Source organism: Heloderma suspectum, chromosome 1 (genome assembly GCF_057233095.1).
Source record: "Heloderma suspectum isolate Gila_16-S chromosome 1, 16-S_ref, whole genome shotgun sequence".
Lineage (NCBI taxonomy): Eukaryota > Metazoa > Chordata > Lepidosauria > Squamata > Helodermatidae > Heloderma > Heloderma suspectum.
This window is the reverse complement of record NC_139458.1, coordinates 112089602-112106089: the sequence shown is the minus strand read 5'-3', so window position 1 is coordinate 112106089 and position 16488 is coordinate 112089602. Positions and strand designations below refer to the sequence as shown.

At 40.8% G+C, this 16488-nt stretch overlaps 1 protein-coding gene across 2 annotated transcripts in view; it reads left to right on the top strand.

Moving 5' to 3' along the window:
- Positions 1-5825: 5825 nt before the first annotated feature.
- Positions 5826-16488, top strand: part of TEAD1 (TEA domain transcription factor 1) — a 267694-nt gene continuing 257031 nt past the window's right edge. The window contains exon 1 of one of the 2 annotated variants that reach the window (XM_084853818.1): positions 5826-6318. The gene's annotated coding sequence lies outside the window, so the exon portion shown is untranslated. The remainder of the gene's footprint in view (positions 6319-16488) is intronic. The other variant, XM_084853829.1, reaches the window with a different exon arrangement.

Sequence of the window (16488 nt, the reverse complement as noted above, 5' to 3'; positions counted from 1 at the left end):
AAAAAGAAAGAGGACAGGAGCGGCAAGTGTCGACCCTCCAGAGAATAAGAGAACACAAAGAGTTCTTAGACAGAACAGTGGAACTAGAGCAGCAAAGTGAAGTACAGGAGCTAGAAGAGCAAAAGCAGGCTGAGGCAGAAGAGGAAAATGCTGAGGTGAGGAAAAATGGAATAGAGGATACCCCTTGGAAAAGGGTGACAGTTAAGAGAAGAAGAACTAGAAGCCACTCTGCACCAGTGGAAGCAGTAGAACTATGGAACCATTTCCAGGTACCTGAGGATGAGACTTGAGGACAGCCTGCAGAGGAAGAAGTACAGGAGACCCCTCATGAGAGTGAGCAAGAGGCTGAAGGTCAGTCAAATGGAGGCAATGAAACCAAGGCCTACAACAAGAATAGTAGTAGTTGTGAGACTCCTTGCTGCGTGGGATTGAAACCCAAGTATGTCGCAAAAACCCATGGACTCGCCAGGTATGCTGTCTCCCAGGAGGATGGATTAGAGACATGTCTGAAGGGTTGCCTACACTCATAAAGCCCACTGACAGGTATCCCTTTCCTTCTCATCCATGTGGGAATAAATTATACCACCAAGCAGAGCTATGAAGAAATCACATCAGACTTTGAAGCTTTGGGAAGAAAACTCAAGAACTTTGGGGCCCAGATAGTTTTCTCATCCATCCTTCCAGTAGTTAGAAGAGGAATGGAAAGGGAAAGAAAAATACTCTGGGTGAATGACTGGCTACAAAGGTGGTGATGACACAAGAGATTTGGATTCTGAGACCATGGGCTATACTTCCTGGAAGCTGGACTGCTGGCAAGGGATGGGTTGCACCTCACAAGGGCTGGGAAGAATGTGTTTGGCCACAGCATGAAGAACTTCATCAGGAGGACATTAAACTGAATCCTACAAGGAAGGGAGATGTAAAATTGAGGATAACAATGGATGAAAGCTCACGCACCACAATGGAGAGAACAGCTCTAATAGCACCCAATAATAGTCTTCAGAAACGTGTAGGAAGAAAGCCAGACTATAAAGCACATGGTCTTTGATGTCTATACACTAATGCTCAGAGTATGTGAAGCAAGCAGAATGAACTTGAACTCTTAATATGAGAGAGAAATTATGACTTGATAGGTGTAACTGAAACTGGATGGGATGATTCCCATGACTGGAATACAGCAACTGAAGGATTTAACTTGTTCAAAAAGAACAGAAAGGGAGGTGGAGTTGCACTATATGTTAAAAATACATATCTCTGCACAGAAATACAGGAGGATGAGCTTGGTGGCACCATCGAGAGCAACTGGGTTAAAATAAATGGAGCAAAGAATAAAAGAAACCTGGTGGTCGGAGTCTACTACCGGCCACCCAATCAAGAAGATGAGAATGAAACTTTTGAACAGTGAATTGCCAAGGTTTCAAGGAAGCATTATGTAGTAGTAATGGGGGAATTCAATTTCCCCAATATTTGTTGTGAAACAAATTCTGCAAAACATGGCCCCTCTAAGACATTCCTGACTTGTGTTGCTGATAACTTCCTCCTACAGAAAGTGGAGGAAGGAACTAGAGGATCGGCTATCCTTGACTTGATCCTAACCAACAGAGATGACTCAGTGGATAAAGTAGCAGTTACAGGAACTCTGGGGGAAAGTGACCATGTTATACATGAGTTCTTGGTTCTACAGGAAGCAAAAGCTGAGTGTAGCCAAACCTGTACCCTGGATTTTAGGAAAGCCAATTGTAATAAACTTAGAACAATGATAAGTAAGGTCCCATGGCAAGCGACTCTAATGAGAAAAGGAGTCCAAGAAAGGTGGGAGTTTTAAAAAGAAATTCTCAAGGCACAATTACAAACAATTCCAACAAGAAAAAAAGGTGGAAGATAACAGAAGAAGCCAACGTGGCTTCACAAAAAGCTTAGAGATGACCTGAAAACAAAAGAGGACACATATAGGAAGTAGAAGGAAGGCCAAGAGACAAAGGAAGAGTATAGGCAGGTAGCACAGAATTGCAGGGGTGGCATCAGGAAGGCTAAAGCTGAGAACGAGCTGAGCTTAGTGAGGGATGCTAAAAGCAACAAAAAGGCTTTCTTCAGATATGTGCATAGTAACAGAAAGAGGAAAGAAATGGTGGTTCAACTATTAAATAGGGACGGCAAAATGATAACAGATGACAAAGAAAAGGCAGAAGTGCTCAATTCTACTTTGGCTCAGTCTTCTCCAGAAAGAAGGTTTATGACCCCCCTGGCAAAGGCAAAGTACAGGATGAAAGGGCAGGATCGCTGCTTGAGATAGGCATATGGTCAAGGAACACGTAATTACTTTGAATGAGTTCAAATCTCCAGGACCAGATTAACTGCCTTCTAGAGTAATGAAGGAACTGGCAGAAGAACTCTCAGAACCACTGTCTATTCTCTTTGAGAAATCATGGAGGACGGGTGAAGTGCCAGCTGACTGGAGGAGGGCTAATGTTGTCCCTATCTTCAAAAAGGGTAAAAAGGAGGAACCTGGGAACTACAGACCAGTCGGTCTGACATCAATCCCTGGGAAAATTCTGGAGCAGATGATAAAGCAATCCATCTGGAAGCACCTTGAAAACAATGCAGTGATTACTTGAAGCCAACATGGATTTGTCAAGAACAAATCCTGCCAGACTAATCTGTTCTCATTGTTGATCAGGTAACCTCCCCTGTGGACTGTGGGAATGCTGTGGACATAATATATCTTGACTTCAGCAAAGCTTTCAACAAAGTGCCCCATGATATTTTGATTAGCAAAGTAGCTAAAAGTGGGCTAGACCAAACAACTATCAAGTGGATCCATAGTTGGCTACACAGTTGGACTCAAAGAGTGCTTATCAATGGGATCTTCTCCAACTGGGGAGAGGTAACGAGCAGGGTAGTGCAAGGCTCAGTCCTGGGCCCAGTGCTCTTCAACATTTTTATTAATGACTTGGAGGAGGAGGTGCAGGGAATGCTGATCAAATTTGCAGATGACACAAAATCGGGCACGATAGCTAATACTTTGGAAGACAGAAACAAAATTCAAAGTGATCTGGATAGACTGAAGCACTAGGCAGAAAACAGAATGAACTTTAATAGGGATAAATGCCAAGTTCTGCACCTAGAAGAAAGAAACCAAATGCAGTTACAAGATGGGGGATACTTGGCTCAACAATACTACAAACGAGAAGGATCTTGGAATTGTTGTCGATCACAAGCTGAATATGAGCCAACAATGCGATGTGGCTGCAAAAAGGCCAATGCTCTTTTGGGCTGCATTAATAGAAGTATAGCTTCCAAATCCCAGGAAGTACTAGTTCCGTTCTACTCAGCACTGGTTAGGCCTCATCTGGAGTACTGTGTCCAGTTCTGGGCACCACATTTTACGAAGGATGCAGACAAACTGGAGAGGGTTCAGAGGAGGGCAACAAAGATGATCAGGGGACTGGAAACAAGAGAGACTGAAAGAAATGGGCATGTTTAGCCTTGAGAGGAGAAGACTGAGGTGAGATAGGATAGCGCTCTTCAAGTACTTTAAAGGTTGTCACAGAGAGGAAGGCCGGGATCTCTTCGCAATCATCCCAGAGTGCAGGACACAGAATAATGGACTCAAGTTACAGGAAGCCAGATTCCAGCTGAAAATCAGGAAAAACTTCCTATTAGAGCAATATGACAACGGAACCCATTACCTAGGGAGGTAGTGGGCTCTCCCACACTGGAGGCATTCAAGATGAGGCTGGACAGCCATCTGTCAGGGATGCTCTGACTTGGATTCCTGCATTGAGCAGGAGGTTGACTCAATGGCCTTGTAGGACCCTTCCAACCCTACTATTTTACGATTCTGTAAGTACAATGAGATCCATTCTATTAAATGTTATGTTTCATGTGTTTATTTTTAAAGACAACTGTTCTGGTCATACCTCGTATGAGAAGCCAGTGCCACATAGTCTACTGCAGAGTAAGTTTAATACAGCACAGAGAAGCCTTCAGCAATGTGTAACGTTGTGAGAGGAGTTATATTTAGTGCCATAATTACAAAGGAGTGCATGATGTTGGGTGTTCCATGGCATCCGAATATAATGATCCTGTCTAAAAGTCTGTTCTCCAAGTAAATGCCTATGCCACCTACAAACAGAAAAACACTTGCCTTGTGCTTTTCTTCTTCTTTTTAAATAACTTGCCTCTTTTTCCGCGTGGAACTCAGACAGTTAACAGCAGAAGAAGTATGTTGTCATAATTCTCTAAGGATCAGATTTCTGGAAGGGGGAAATCACACTGATTTCGAAAGGCTGAGAAAACAGACAATGTGGAATCCTCCAACAGGAAGTGTTGTGAGTTTCCACACTTAGATTTAAAATAACCTTAAAAAAAAAAGCCACCGCGGTTTTTATCCAAATCTCTGCAGAGTAGGCTGCTATCCCATTTTTATTTGAGCTTCTAGTTGGTTTTTGGCTTGCTATTCAAAGGGCCATCCTTTCTCCCAAAATTTCTAATTTTTATATTTTTTAAAAAAGCGAGCTGGCCCGTTTCTTTTCTTCCTTCCTTCCCCCTCCGATTTCCTCGGTAGGATCGATTCCAGCTCTCACGAGCGCGCACAAAGCCAGCCCTAGAAAGTTTGCATCAGCCTCCTCTTTCCCCAGGGCGCTGAAATCGTCACTCTGCTGCCTGCGTCCCGCAACGGGAGTCGCGGCTGGAGCGATCTCGCTCGCCCGCCCGCTTTCTGCAAAGCAGCCTCGGCCCCGCCTTCCTGATTGTGCCTCGGCATGTGAGCGGGATCCCATTTCAAGAGACGAGCTCTTGCACTGCGCCTGAGACTCAGGCGGCGGCTCTCCGTGACCTCTCCGCCCGGCCCCCGCCCTGCAAGCGCCTCCGCCCCTCCCCATGTGATCTGATCTCCCTCCCAAACTCCTCCCCCTCCCCTCCCCTCCCCTCCCCGCTCACACGGCTCCCTCCTCCCCTGGACTTTCCTATGAGGTCACCAGCTGCTCCCCGGCTCCTCCCCTCTGCATCCCCTGGCTGTGGCGGGCCGTGGCTCCGCCTCCCCTGTAGAGAGTCCGCTCCTCGCGTTCATTTCATTCCTCTTCTCATTCCGAACATTCTTAGCATCGCTCGCGCCGCACAAGCCCATTCGAAAGCCCAGCCCGCCTTGCCACCACCGGTTTGGGGGCAGTAACTAATCACTTGAAGGGCTTCAATAATCCCGCAAGCCAACAAGCTGTAGAGCCCAGGCACACACACTCACTAAGAAATATATATATATATATATAATTATATATATTTAAAAAATAACAATAACAACAACAAGCAACACCCCCCCCCCACCAAGCCTAGAAATTAAGCAAGCAAAGTCCCCAGGGAAAGCTGGAAGAAGTTTGCAATTGAATTGCAAAAAGACTGGTGGTGGTTGCAAAGGTGGGGAGTGGAGTGGAGGTAAGTTTTGTGCGTGTCTGTGTGTGTGTGGTGGCTGGAGGGAGCTGCTTCTCTGCACATTTCTCTCTGCTTTGTGTGGCAGGGAAAGGAGGAGGGGGGCGGCCTGTCCTCTGTTATTTACTTGGGAGGAATCATGTCGATTGCTCCCCTCGCCTCCCTTCACGGCCCCCCCTTTCTCAGTCTCCGCAGGTGATCTGGGGAGGTGAGTTGTGGGAGCGGGGGAGGGAAAAGAAGGAAAGTAGCCTTGGGAGACGGAGGGGTGGGGAAGTTGTTTCCAGTGGAGTTTGGGCTGCTTTGGGGTTTAGCCAGAGCTGCAACAGGCGGCCGTTCCTCTCTCTCTCTCTCTCTCTCTGTGTGTGCTCCTTATTGCTGTTGCTGCTTTAGTTGCCTGAGTCACTGCTTTGCAGCCTGGCGCGCGCGCGCGCGCGTTCTGTTTCTCTCACACACACACGCTCTCGCGCACACACAAATCTTTGGCATTTTTCACATTTTTCGCCAAGAAGGAATAAGTTGGGAGCAGATCAGGCCTTGCAAAGTAAAATGATCCTATCCCTCGAGTTTCTCTTCCTAGTGCTGAGCTTTGGAAAGTGGCTGGATCTGAGATTTGACCGGCTTTTCGAGCTTTGAGTTTTTGCTTTTGCTTTTCTCTCTCCCGCCCCCTCTTCCCTGTTTTTACTTCAAAGTCCCCCCCCCCTCCCCAAGATGAAAGAAGGAATGTTCTCTTTCGTTGCTTCTTTGCTTTCTCCAGAGCTGCTGTTGCTGCTACTGCTGGTTAATTGCACATTCAAGTGGAAAATTTTCCGGAGTCAGCAGAAACATTGTATCCAAAAAAGACAAAGTCGCAGTTCCAACAAAACGAGGATATTGTCCCTGGAAAACTTCCTTTCGGTAGGAACCCTAGGATTATTTATTTCCCCATAACCTTTTAAAGGGATCTTGTGCACCCCTTCCTTAAACGATAATAGTGCTACTGCCCAAAGGCGAGCAGTAGTCTTTGTTCACAGAATTTACACTTTCAAAGAAAGGAGGTTCTCTTACATGGTGGTGGTGGGGGGAGAGAATTAGTTTATCCAAATCCAAAACAAAACACAAGAAGCAAGAGAGCTCCATGTTAGTCCACCAGCCAAACTCTAGCCTTTGAAAAAACACAATCCTGGACTTGATTTAATGGATTTATTTAATGCTGAATGGTGTCACTGTATAAAAATATTTATGAAACAATGAAATGCCAGCCACCTGTGTTTCTCAGGGGAGTTGTTAAGCAATTAGAAGCAAGTATCTGCTTCTGATTTGGAGAAAGGAAAAGTGGCCTCAATAAATGTCTCAAAAGTTAGTGAGCAGGTATGTTCCTTATTTTCTGATTGTAAATGACTATATGACAAAGTATAGAAATCTCTTCATTGCCAAATATTTCCTAGATTTTAAAAACAAAGCATATTGCATGTAACACTGTGACATAAAATATGATAAATGCAGATTTGGGTTTAAGATGGCCCATAGAAAAAAGTAGTTCAGCTAACTCTTATCAGCAGTACTTAACATTTTATTCTGTATCCTGATAAAGTTAGAGAGATATAGCATCCTTAGTTGCAGCTTTTCAAGATGCATGTGACTATCAAGATGGATGGCAGTTTAAAATAATATGTATTACATTTTTAAAATTTAGTATATGTTTTATCTTGATGGTAGCTTGAATTCAGAATTATTTCCCTTTCATCTACAATGCAATAGGAGGGACACAAATAGTAACTGTAGACATGTTCTTATATTGTGCAAGTTTTTAAAAAATGTATTACTAAATTTGGAATTGTTGCCCTTGGGTACATAGTGTATTGCCATCTCTATAAATAGTTGAGGGATACCACTGCAAGGACATTAGACTGTATTGATGGTGCATGCTAAAGGGATTCCAGATAATTCAGAGGGCAACGTTGCACTGCCTTATTTCTAGAGGCTGTGTCTCTGTATATGCACACATACCACATACCTATTTTTCAAATGGAATGTTGAGAATTCATATCTCACTTCAAAAGATGAAGAGGAAGATCTTGAACCCTATCTGAATTTTAGAACTGATTCAAGGGTGTTATCTTTTTGAATGGATTCTGTTGGCATTTAAACAACTTTTCACAGTTCATCTCAGATTTTTTGCTAATGGCAAGCTTGGACAGTCCGGATTTGTTAATATAACTTGTAACTTGGGAACACTAGTTGCATTAAATGTTTTGGATGCATGCAAGGGGTATCAGATACCTGGTATATTGTTTAGCAGTGTATTTTTGACTGCTGTAATGATTTTGATTTTCTCTATATGGAATAAAGAAAAGTAACAATTAGACAGTAGTATCTTATTGTTAGGTTTGCCTCGTGTTAAAAAATAAACACGATGCCCAGTTCTGCTGAAAACAAATCTATGAAAAGCAACTGCATCACATGTTAGAAATATGTCTTCGTATTATATTCAGTACCAAAACCTGGAATGTTCCCACTAAACTTATCACAAGGAGGAGACTAGATTGAAACCCTGGTTTTATATGAGCTTTTTGGAAGAACAGCATCTACTTTAAGGAAGTTTGGTAAACAGTGGAAAAGAACAGTCCTAGCACCACTGAGAACTGGGTTCTTAGTAAATTCCAGCTGACAAATTTTTGGTGTTTGAAAAATGTATGTGTGACTGGAAAGATACTTTGAAAGTATTAAAGTAGCATCCCCCCTCCCTTGCTTAGATAATGATCTAGATTGGGGAAGAGATGTAGTCTGCTGTGATAGTTTCCCTTGATAAAGAAAGTTAAGCTCAGCTATTTGAAAGCAGAAAACACTAAATGGTAAAATATGTAATTCCATAGGTAACATTTCAGCAACAATACTGTGCTCTAAAAATCTTGGATTTTTAAAAGAAAGTTTGATGTTTTCTACAGGTTGTAAAGCAGCAGGGGGGCACTGTCAATATTCCAGCTATTCAAGAGTAGGAAAGTATTAAATAGGCCTGCCCAAGTATGTACTGGGGCCAGGATGCAAATGGAAAGTTGAAGAGTAAACATACTGTTTTTGTTTTGTAGCAAAATGTAATTGTGAAGCCATAACCTTGGACACTGAAATGGCTGTGTAGTTTGTACTTTTTGTGGAAATAGCTGACTTTATTTAAAATGGTTTTGGAATGTGGAGCTTTGTACACAGCCTGGATTGTCTATGACACGTAGGAATAAATATCTTATAAATGTGTACTTTTTAAAGAAAAGATGCAGTATGTGTTTAATCCAGCAGTCTTTCTGGCACGATAATGTGTCTCGTACTGTATTTCAAATGGTAGAAGTTCGTGTCTTATTTCTTAAAGCTACTTCATAAGTTTAGGATTTAAATATTGGCTGCATCAGGGGACTCGTGTTAAAATGGTGTGTGTGGGAGATCATGTGATCAAAACTTTGCTGATTTGATCCTTAAGATGTTTATGTAGTAAGATTGTATGATTTTTGTGACTCATTGGAGAACAGGAATGTCACTAAACATATAAGATGAATCTTAGTTGTGAGCAATGTTTATGTTACCTGATTATGTCACCTGGATAGCTCTGTCCCTGAAGTACCATTCTATGTAGAAGCATGGATTTGAGAGGAAATTAATTCCTAGATTTTGTATCTCCATGGACTAATAAAGGAATTTATGCTACTGTACCTAGGAGCAGCAAGGATAAACTGTTTCTTAAGGGGACCTTAATTTATATACAAGTCAATGAGAACTCGTTATGATTACTCTGATAAGTCTTCCAGTATCACCCCCCCCATACACACACACACACACACACACACTGGGGTGCGTGTAGACCGTCACAATTACAATACTTTGCAAAGAAGTTACTAGTTCCTGCCTTTCCAAATATTATCTTAGCTCTAAATTATTGCCAGTTAATATTTCAGAATGGCCCATTTTACTATGAGAGACATTCTGAAAGTTTGGGTCTTCTATTGTCAGAGGAGCTTAAGGACTATTACTGTAACTGATACTTGGGAGTAAATCAGTTAACTGGGGGAAAGCCTTAGGTGTGAGTGTGTTTCATTTCGGTTTAAAGTAATATTGCACTGTAGAAATTATAAACTGTTCTGTGTTCAGAAATGAGACAATAATATACTTCCCCCTAAAAGAGTAATGGTAGTCTCATTGAGTCCTCACATTTAAAAACCAAAGTCTCAATGCAGCTCTAGTTATGCATGACAGCTAGTTGCTCTGAATGTCCATGCAATCCAATCCACATCCAAAAACTCATCCAGCAAGTTCAGTGGGATCCAGATGAGGATACATCTGTGTGTGTGTGTGTGTGTGTGTGTGTAAACCTGCTTCCACATGAAGTTCTCTCCCTTGTTTGACATGGTGCAAACGTCTTAACAAATGCTTTCACTTTCTAACACTTTCATGCATTTTCTTTGGGGAAGAACGAAGTGGTGTCAATTTCCAGAACAGTCTCATTTTTGTGTTCTTATGATTGTGAAGTTTGTTTTTGGATTGTCAGAGAACAAGAAGCATGACAAATGCAACGTTTATATTCTGGAGCCCCATAGTCACTTTCTGAGGCATTTGTACCAGTCTAGAGGTGTAATGCCCCTTCCTTGCTAGTGTAACATCACAGCTTGTGATGTTGGACTGATGGAACTATTGGTATGCCCCATCCTGGCAGTGATTAGTTGGTGCTGTAGGATTTAGTATAGGTAGACTAGAGATTTCTCCCATAGTGCTGCATGTAGTGGAAAAACTTAGTCTGGGATTTTAAAAGAAAGGCATATTGCACATGGTGGTGTTTCTAAATCCTGAATTAATTTTGATGGGAGGATTTAGGATTGCAATATGTACCGAAAAATAATCTTTGTATTAAATAGTCATATTCTTGAGGGAGCATAATCACAAATAACTGTCCATAGGATCACAGACATATGGTGTTGGTTGTTAATTATTCACCTTTCATAGGAAATATTTGTATGTCCCAAGGAAACTTGTTTTTTTTTTTAAAAAAAACTTCTGCATATATTTCTTGAACATGGATGTTCTCTAATTTATAACTTAACACAATTGAAGAGAAAGTATTGATTGTTTATAGCATGCACATTGTGTGTAAATGTCAGGTCTCTCTTCTAAGGCATTTGCAGCCTACATTTTAATAGTGAGAGAGACTGCAACAGGGGCAGGAAAATGGGCAAGGGTAACGAGGGATACTTATGAGCAAATTCAATTTTGTATACTTAAGGTACTGAAGTTTCAGCTGAAGAAAAGGGTTAAGAGGTTAACAGGGCAATCCTATACATGTCCACTCAGATGTAAATCCCACTGAGTTCAATGGGCCTTACTCCCAGGTAAGTGAGAATAAGATTGAAATCCAAGGAGTAGACTTTACTGAAAGGATGGGTTTTGAGAATAAATTTGAGAGAGAAGTGGCTTGTCAAACAAATAATCCATATAACCTTAAAATTATGGAGTTGTTTAAAGCTTGCCTATTTTCTTTTGTATCTAGCCAAATAAAATGGAGCATCTGTGATTTTTATTTCTTGTTTCCCCCCTTATTCTGACAATGTGACCGATTCTACTCCCTGCTTTACAGTTCCAAGGCCTTATAGTTCTAGCTTTTCTCATGTGTTAATGTGATTTGTTCTAGCCATAGACACAAAACCTCATAATATTTTTGCAAACTGACATCCCTTTCCTTTTTTCTCTTTTTCGAGAAGAAAAAAAATCTGGAAGCTCAAAATATTGTCAGGACCAAAAGCTAAGCTGTATTCGTTTATTCATTACATTTCCATGCTGTCCAATAGCCGAAGCTGTCTGGATGGTTAACATTATTACTAAAGTGATTAAAATTCTATTGCTTGGAATCTAAAACAGTGATAAATGCTATTGTTTTTATTGGTACATAAAACAACAACTGAAAAGTGCTACGAATGATGGGAAGTGTTAATTATGTGAGAACATACTGAACTTATATTCTCTGCAGTGAACTATTCTTTTAAAAATGCATTAGTTGCACTCCTTTTATGCACACAGTTTTCTAATTATAATTCAGTGCAGTACTGATTTTTGGAAAGAGTTCAAGGCACAATCTCAACTTAACATGAAATGGATCCCAAAAGATAACCCCAAAATTCATTTTTATAGTAAAACTTGTATTTTAAAATTTCTATTGTTGGCAGGTCATATTAGGGCAGAGGCCTTTTAGTTTATGTGTGTGTTGTGCTCTCCCCCCACAAGCACACATATTAGACTTGGTTTATTAGAGTTTACTGTCAGAATAAGTGAAATCCAGCTCAAAAGTCAAATTAAATATTATAGATTACTATTCTGGATTTTGGTGTATGTTGTCTTGACAAAGTTTTTGAGATATTGAGTATGTGTATTGCCATTAAAATCATAAGAAGCATCAAAAATAATTACAGCATGGAAAAAGAGCATTATGATTCTGCAATGTAAACCAGATGTGAAACTGTCATTTGTACAAAAGCCCAACTGCAAATCATTCTTATCACTATTCACACCTTGCCTTTATGGCATTAGATAGGGTTGTAATGTTCACCCAGTTCACCCTAATGTTAAAAAAGTTTGGACAGAAGAGGGTAATAACTTCCATTTTATTTAAAATGAAATTATCTGTTCACAGGATTTGTCTGTACTGTAGAGAATCAAAGCTTTAACTTGGTTTATGTATTGGATTTTGTGCTTAAAAATGAAAAGTCATTTTTAAAAAAATCATGTGTCTCATTCTTTGCTACAGTACGCACTACATTGCTAAAATGCAAAGAAACCCCCAGTGAAACAAAATGACTTCATTTGGGCTGGCACTTAAGAGCAGAATTCACTTCCACAGTGCTGAAATAAAAGAAGCCAAGTGTTTTAAATAGCCACTCCCCTAGGCCAGAGTGTTTTGAGAGAAGCTCATTGTCTAGCTTTGAGCTCTAGCAGTTTGTCTGCCTCTGTTAACTCTCCCAAACCAGACAGCTCGCTTTCTAAAGTTGACATCTGGTTTATTCTTTGTTCACCTGGTTTAAAAAAAAAATGCAAATAGACATGCACGCCATTGCCCCAGAGCTCTTGGGGTGGGGGCTGCTGTTGACAGTTTTGTCAAATAGTGCTTCCAGTAGAAGTCTGCAGTAGCCTATTGTTATGCTGGCAACAGAAGTTGTGGCACCATATGGCTAGTATATGCTTCAGATAAGCTATCTGTTAATTTAGCTTATCAATAGCATTTTGATATGCTTCGTGTTTGAATCACCAATGAGCTTGGCTGTTTCAGGTGTCAAATATTCCTTTAATGCTACAGGAACCACAGTTATCCTTTCAGTGGAATTTGTCTCTTATTTGCTTCATTGATGCATGTGAACAATGATATTGTGCTTTGGAATTATTTCGCTGCTTCAGAGTTACCAACCACTGCATTTTTCCTTATCAGACATTTTTGCTGTGGCTCTAGGTGGTCTTTCCAGTCTACAGACATGTGGTCATTAAAATAAGAGATAGAATCTATGGATTAGTTGCAACTTTCAAATAACTGGGCACTGTCCAATGGTGGAAGGATGGTGGAAAGTTCTGAAATTCTTCTGACTCTCATGGAAAGATGCAGCTTGCCTCAAACTTTCTGGTATTATCAGCCAATTTTGCTCATCAAAACCAGGTCTGGTGTAAGTGTGTTGAAGGTTGTATAGATGCATCTATGCTTACAGAGAATCTAGACTATAAGATACTAAGGGCGCAAACCTATGCATGTTTAGACAGAAAAAAGTCTTACAATTGTCAGCATGTCCCAGCCAGCCATGGCTGTCTGAAGCATGCTAGGAATTGTAGGACTTTTTTCTGTCTAAACATGCATAGGATTGCACCCTAATTGCCTAATGGCGACCTCCAAAACTTGGGAATTGGATTTAAAATGGGTATGACTTTCATATTTCCGGCCTCATAGTTTCTGAAGGTTAGATTAGGATTTGCATTTGGTACTTCACTTTTCTGCCCAGCAAAATATAATATAAAAAGCTATTCTCATCTAAAAGTAATAAACTATTGCAATAAGTTTGAATATATAAGGCATACTTATTTAGGATTGTCAGAGGAAGTTGCCTACTGCAGGAGTGTTCATTCTAAACAAACAGGGTCTAAATCTATCCATTTATCAAACCAAAATAATATGATCTCTAAAGAGTCATGAAAATTATTTTGAGCAAAAAGTTGTGTGTGTATCGATTAAATGTTTAATTAAACCCATTTAATTAAATTATCTAACTAATGCATCTTTTCCTTATCCCTAATCTTACCTTTAATTGTGTCATCAATTTGATTTGATTTTGTTGTGGGACATTTGAAGACTACAGTGATTTTACAGTAGATACAGAATGCAGTGGAAATCCTTTTATTGCCTATTCTGTATTTTGTGGCAGAAAATATAAGTTATAACGTTTTCCGTTCACATTCACTGAACGGCCTTGGAATAGGATCCTTCTATGTTGCCCTCTGACCCTGCCAAACATTCATTGCCTCAGGGGGCCTCTTCCTTGGCCCCTTCAGCTCATCACTATTCTTGTTTAAAGTTATACACTATACCCTCTTCTACCTTCCTTGCTTAGCTTTTCTTAGACTACATGCTCATGGGTATCTTTCTCTCTTAGCAGTGTTCTTTTTTTAGTGCCACCATTCTTTTTCTTTTCAAGCCACTTTCACTCCACCCCCCACCCCCAGCTGTGTATGGGTCACCCCTTTTTTCTTTCTCTTCGAGGCCTCTCTTTTTCTTCCGTATCACCTGCCATCATTTTGCACTTTTTCTTTACTGTACTTTTTACTGTCCTATAAGTAGCTATTAATTATGTCTGATCCAAATGCGTCTTAATTATGCTGTGTAGTGTTGTTGATGTTCAGAACAAATTAGAAATCTTTTTGTTTTGGAATAAGTAGTGGGTTTATCTGCTAGTTTAGCAGTCTCATTCTCTCCTATTGTGAGTCCCATAGCCACATTTTCTAAATATTTTAGCATATCTGAATGCTCAGTGAATAAGAGAAAACCGGGGGGGGGGGGTGCGTGTGTGTGTTTGGCCTTGGAAGAGTCAATGTTTCTTTTTTCTGAAAAAAACACAAGTCTTTTAAAACTAATTCTGAATTACTAGTTGAAGAAATAAGAATTTAAGAGGGAGCAATGCTCGTGCTGGCCGTACCCAGACAGCATTGTAGAAAGTTGGCAAAGTAATTGGACCAATAACTGTGATCCGTTGTGATCACCTTTTAGGAATGCCCTGCCCAGGTTTTTCTTGTTCTAAAAGTAATTGAATCAATAACCATTGTGTACTACTTGTATATTGCCATATTTTGTTTTTCTTTTCTTTAAGTCTTTTTTTTTTTTTTTTAAGTCAGTCCCACAGCCAATTTTCATAATTAAGGCCTAGGTCCAAAGAATTGCACAACTAGATCTGTGTGCCCAACAGAACTTTGGAGATAGGTTTCTTAAATACCAGTCTACTCCATGCTGCATTAGCAACTCCTTTCTGAAACTGAAGAGACTTTCAGGGATGATGGCATGTTGAGGGTGGGGTAGGTAAGAAAATTTAAGGGAAGAAAAACATCAAAGGAAGAAAACTTTAAAATTCCACTTTGGGCATGTTTTGAGGTAATGATTTAGGTCCCAGGCTAAGTGACTGATGGAGAGGAAAATATTAATGGGTCCACTTTGGGTCCACTTGCCCACCAGGCATGAGCAACTGGAATATTGTGGAGCCACTGCATTAGGCTAGTGTAAAACAACATCACACTAGTCCTTTAAAGATATTTTGATATGTACAATGAGCATATATGGGAGGAAGGCTCTATCCCTCATATAATGGGTTGATTTTACTATAAGGATCCCACCCCCCACTGCATTTATAGCTCTAGGCAAGGAGGACTCTTCTCTGTGCATTCAAGAACCCTGGAAATGTGCTTTTGAATGTGTGGAGAATTCTTTTCAGCTAATACATTGAATGCACATATGATGGATGGATCCTGCTGCTGAAATACGCATTCATTGTATGGATGTTAAAAAGGCTAGTCATGCATCCTTATGTAAAATGAATTCAGTGTATATCTTAAGCTATGGAACCAGGTCTGGTATCTAAACCGCCTGAACTATTTCTGCATGCCTAAGAACCTTGGGCTTCTTACTACAGCTCCATCTTTGTACCATGTGGGAAACTGCTTTTGAAAATTAAAGGGGACATTTTAAAGTTCATCTGCTCTTCAAAGCCACGGGAGACCCTAAAAAACACCACTTGTTTGTACCGAAGTGTTTTGGGTGTGCTTAAGGAACCTCTTCAGATTTTGGCCTGTGTTAAGGAAGCAGGTAATTTCAGCTGTTTCGTATTTGGGTCAAATATATATGAGTTTCTGTAATCCTGGCTTGGATGCAATTAATATATTGCACCAAGGATAATGCTGAGAGGAAAGTGCAGTGTGTGAAGTCCAAACCAACAACATTTGTATCATTTGGACCATACTGCTGGCACACACCTTGATTGCAGCAGGGGTGTGGGGCTATAGAAAGCCAGGATGGGTGTGGGGCCTGTCCAGTTTATTGCACAGTGTCACATATATGACTGTCTGCCTGCTGGAGAGAAGTTGTGGGTGTGTCCTCAGTGCAAATTGCTCCTGGCTCTTGGGGAACAAGTTTGTTCCCTTGAGGCCAAGGCTGCTGACCTAGAGAAGCTGAGAAGTTTGTGGGCAAGGCCTTTGGGAATGTTGTAATAGTATCCCACTCCCATGTCACAGCTGTTCTGATGTCATGTAGAACAAAGGCAAGGAGGGATTTATTCCGAGGAAGAGGGAAATGATTCCTGAGATGGGACCCATTCCTTGAGGGACGTGCTGGTATCTTCTTGTGCTGAGTTGCACTTCAGGGGTTGTGGGCTTTTAGAAGTGGATGATTTGATCATTACAAACATGGATATATAGTTTTGTGAAAGGTGTGTAGACTGTATGGTGACTAGCCTGCCTGGTGCAAAGGTTTTGGATGTTGTGCTTCATCTAGCTAGGCTAGTAGATAGTGCTGGGGAGGAATGCATGTTGGTAGCATGA